The 5,000-nt window shown below is 43.4% G+C and overlaps 2 protein-coding genes across 2 annotated transcripts in view; one reads left to right on the top strand and one right to left on the bottom strand.

Moving 5' to 3' along the window:
* LOC133933439 (zinc finger protein 260-like) overlaps positions 1 to 5,000 on the bottom strand; it is a 627,571-nt gene that overhangs the window by 471,482 nt on the left and 151,089 nt on the right. The window lies entirely within an intron of this gene.
* LOC133933462 (histone H4-like) overlaps positions 1 to 5,000 on the top strand; it is a 556,161-nt gene that overhangs the window by 248,852 nt on the left and 302,309 nt on the right. The gene's annotated exons all lie outside the window — the stretch shown is intronic.

The raw sequence follows: 5,000 nt of genomic DNA on the forward strand, positions 1-5,000 counted from the left end.
TTCCACTCCCTCCCCACATACATCACATTCCTTTCCCACCTTGCTGTCAAATTTGCTGATTATTAGGTTGTTATAGATCCGGTTGTGCCTCAGCATAAAATCAAAATGTTCGCATTCAATACTATTCCATTTCACCCTCAGATTTTCCCATATCTTTCTCGCATCCAACTCATTCATTACTTTGCTCCACACTTTCTCTGCAGCCGGTCTCCGTATCTCTTTTCCTCTCATACATGCATACATAACCCTGGTTTTCACATTTTTCAGACTCACCTTGCACTCCCCTTCCCCAACATACATCTCTATCTTGTTTCCCACCTTCACCATGTTTTCTCTCTCTATCATTCCTATCCACTCTTTGGGCATTGCTTTCTTAATTTTCTCTAATTCACCTCTTGCTGTGCCTAGCCAAATTTCATCCCCATTCTCTCTTACTTCATCCACCACTGCCTGTGCTCCCATGAATCCTGGTATATACTCATACACTAAATCCCTTATCCTTCTTATCCCAGCCCTCCACATCACCCTGTTATAAATCATTTCTCCTCCCACCGTGAGTTTGGGATTTAAAAACACTGGTTGCTCCCAAACCTGTCTCACATCCTCGCATTCATACTTCACACTTTTTAAAAACTCACCCCATGCTCCAAACATCTCTTTGTGGATTTCCGTCACCCCATTCATCATGCCTTTTTTAAATTTCATGTACATTCCACTCTCCCCACATCCTCCACATTTATTCATTGCTTCTTTCAAAAAGGCCTTCCACACATGGTCTCCATCATCCCTTAAGTATCTTACCATCATTTTTACCCTTAGTGCCTTCTTTTTCCCCTCTAGATTCACTAACTTCAACCCCCCGTCTTCATAATCATTTTCTAAAACTTCCCTCGCTATCCTTACTCCCCCCCCATCCCACAAAAAGTTACTTATAACCCCTTCCACCTCTTTCAACACTCTCACAGGCACATCCATCACATTCATCACATATATCATTTTACTCATAATCAGCGCATTCACCACTACTACCTTACCTTTTAGTTTCAACTTCCTTAGTTTCCAAAACCCTAACGTTTTTTTCAGGCTATTTATCATTACTTCGTATTGCCTATCCCTCCCTTCCTCTCCCTCAATCCCCAAGTTTATCCCTAGCACCTTCATGTACCCATTGTTTTCCTTCAATCCTATCTCTCCCATCTTTTCTCTACTCCCACCTATGTACATTATTTCTGACTTATCTATGTTTATTTTGGCTCCAGATGCCCTACCATATAATTCTACACTCCCTAATACTTCAACTACACTTTCCCTATCCCTAACTGTCACCGTTGTGTCATCCGCATATTGATATAGAGTGCTCACCTGTCCACCCGGTATTTCTATCCCCCTAATCCTCCTATTTTTCAAAATGAGTACCGCTAACGGCTCTGCCGACAAGGAGTACAGCAAAGCCGATAGCGGACATCCCTGCCTCACTGATCTTTCTATTCTAAATTCACCCGTGACTATCCCATTGACCTTAATCTTACTTCCTGCTCTTTCATACATTCTCCTCACCCATCCTATCAATTTCTCTCCAAATCCCATCTTTCCTAACACTTTATACAAATATCCGTGATCTACTCTATCGAATGCTTTATTAAGATCTAAACTCGCTATAACCCCTCCACTGTTTCTCTTCATGTGTATTATTGTATCCCTAATGCTACTTATTGTGTCTGCTATGTCTCTCCCTGGTATACTATATGCTTGTGTGCTTCCCACCACCGTCCCTATTACTCCCTTCAATCTATTTGCTAACACCTTTGCTAAAACCTTATAGTCCCCATTTAACACTGTGAGTGGCCTGTAATTTTCTAATTTGTCCCTACTTCCTTTTTTATAAATGATGCTAACTAACCCTGTTACCATACTATGCGGCATTTCTCCCTTCTCTTCTATCCATCTATATAATCTATCCAATACTGGTACTAATTCTTCTCTAAACTCTATATAAAATTCGCCTATTATTCCATCTATCCCTGGACTTTTATTCCTGCCTAACCCATTTATTGCTTCCTCTATCTCTCCTTTACTTATCTCTCCCTCGCACACCTCCCTATCCTCATCACTCAGTTTAGCCTCCATCTTGTCTACCACCTGTCTGCTACTCTCCTCATCTACCTCTTCTTTCTTATATAACTCCCTATAAAATTCTTCAACTCTTTCCACTATCCCTACAAAATCTGTTATTTTTTCGCCTCCCTTTCCCTCCACTTTCTCAAAATAATTTTTCTCCTGCCTTGTATTCTCTAGCCCTAAGAAATAACCTGTACATTTTTCCCCCTCTACTGCATATCTTGCCCTACTTCTAATTATTGCACCTTCACACTTTCTCTGTTCTATCTCCTTTAGTTCATCTTTCTTCCTTATGTATCCCTCTATGTCATAATTGCCTCCTTCCCCCGCTTTCTTCTCCTCTTCCTCTAACTCCTCTTTTAACCTTTTTTCTCTCTCCCTCTCTTTCTTTCCCCTATTTCTACTGTGTTTTTTGCTTATTTCCCTTATCCCCTCTTTCAACCTTTCCCACCACCTCCCCGTTTCTTCCTCATACATGCTCTCATCCATCTCCCACTGTATGTAATCTCTCACCTCTTTTTTATATTTTTCATCTTTGAGCAACCGACCATTCATACACCACACCCCCCCTCCTCTTCTCTTTGTTTCCCCTCCTATTGTATATTTTAACACCTTGTGATCGCTATAAGTTGTGGTTATATATTCTATACTCTTTATCCCTTCTGCTAAGCCCTTCGTGCTCAATACTAAATCTATCCTGCTCTGTTTTAATTCCCCTTTCACCAGTTGTATTCTTGAGAACTCTCTCCCCTCTGGATTTCTTTCTCTCCATACATCACTCAGTCCTTTCATACTTTTTAGTTTTTCTAATACCTCTCTTGTTGTATCATTTTTAAAATGCATGTTTTTTGACACATCCAGTTTCCCACACCACACATTAAAGTCCCCAACAATCATACAGTTGTCAACACACATTTTTTCCATTTTTTCAAACATCACCTTTCTTTCTTTCTCCTCATTCGGAGCATACACATTCACCAGCTTCATTTCCTCATTCATATATTCAAATTTGATCCCAATCACCCTCCCATCTCCCTCATCATCACACCTTCTCACATTCCCTATCACTCCTTTTTTTGTTAATATTGCTACACCCCTTGCATTCCCTTCCCCATTATTTGCATACACATCTCCTCTCCATTCATCCTCCACCTCTTTCATACATCTCTCATCCCAGTGTGTTTCCTGTATGCATATTATATCATAGTTACTCTCTCCATAGATCTGATGTCTTTTGATTTTATTTTTTAGCCCCCTTGCATTTATTGATATTATTGTTAACATTAGTAGTATTGCTATTTTCATTTTATTTTTTCCTTGGTTCTACTTTTCTTATTATTCCTCATATGTTTCTGATTAGTTTGTCTTTTCCTCAGTTGTTTTATTTGCTCCTCTATCTCCATGTCTGTTTCAGCTCCTACCGTCTGTGGCGTGGTGGTCTCCTCTGCAGTTTCAGTGGGCTTCGCTCCACCTGCTGCCTTCTCCTTCCCTCCTGTGTTGTCCTCTCTTCTCCTCCTCCCCGGGCCTACTTCCTCCTCTCCGTCTTTTCTTTCGACCATCGCCCCCTTCTCTGGTCCTCTCGTCTCCTTCGTATTTGGCGGTTTCTTCTCCATCCCGTCTCTCCTCCTTTCTGCCGTCGCCTCCGTCCTCACCTCACGTTCCAGCACTCCTCTCCTCCTGCCCGCATCCTCCTCCTCGTTGTTTCCTCTCGTTCTCTCGTTCCGGTCCGTTCCAGCTTTCTTTCCGCCTTCAGTCTCCTCCTCCGGCCTCTCTCCTTCCTGCCTGCTTGCATCCTCCTTCTCAGTCTCCTCAGTTTCTTTTCCGACTCCCTCCTCCACACTTTCCATTTCCTCTGCCTCCCCCTCCTCACTGCTTCCGCTCTCACTTTCTTCTCCATTCTCACTTGTGCCATCTTCTGCCTCACTCTTATTGCATCTGCATTCATTCATAAGGTTCTGGCACAGCTCACATTTCTTCCTCCCCTGCTTGCATTCCCTTGCATAATGGCCCTGCACTCCACATCTATTGCAATGAAATTCCGGGCACTCTCTCATTATGTGCCCAGGTTTTATGCACAGCCTGCACACCTTCACCTGCTTATCATGTAGCACCCTGAAATACTCTGCCCCCAGCGCAGTGTCAAATCTTGCAGAGTACGGCAGCGATTGTATTTCATTATTAAACTTCACTTTCAGGAACCTAGTCCCGTCTGCCACATTTGTCCCTGGCCACATCCTTCTTTTAATGGGAGATACTGCTGCTACTCCCCATAGTTGCAACTTTGCAAGTATCTCCCTGTCCTCAATATAAAAGGGCAGACTCATAAATGACACTACCAGCTCGTCATTTACTAGTTCTCTGGCGTGCACCCGAGTCTCCCCTATCTTAAAGCCTTCCATGAGCCTCTCCTTCCCCTTAGGGTGGCTCATTGTCATCTCATATTTTCTCTCCGTTATCTGTCGGCACGCCAATAGCCCTCCACATAGCTCGCGAACACACCGCATGAGCTCCATAGCCGTGTCCTCGCCCTCGCCCTCCATCTCCACCATTACTGTCTGCTCCCTGTCATTCCTCTCACTCGTTTTGCAGCTCTTACCCTGCGTCAGCTCCGTGTTTGTCCCGCCCTCACCTCCTTGGGTGACGGCGGTTAAACTCACCTGCTCAGTGTTTATCTCCACCATAGTCTCTGGAGCACTTCCTCGCCGGCTACGATGCCCCCGCACAGTGCGTCACTGCCGCGGGGGACAAAAACACACACTTAACAAGACAATCACAACTCTAATGTCCGGTTGGATTTACATATAAGAGATAGAGAAGAAAGGGGGATTTAGAAAGAGCACAAGACTAGCTGGGAAAGAGAAGAAAAAAAAAAGCAAAAATAG

The sequence above is a fragment of the Platichthys flesus genome, chromosome 22 (assembly GCF_949316205.1).
Source record: "Platichthys flesus chromosome 22, fPlaFle2.1, whole genome shotgun sequence".
NCBI classification, from domain to species: domain Eukaryota; kingdom Metazoa; phylum Chordata; class Actinopteri; order Pleuronectiformes; family Pleuronectidae; genus Platichthys; species Platichthys flesus.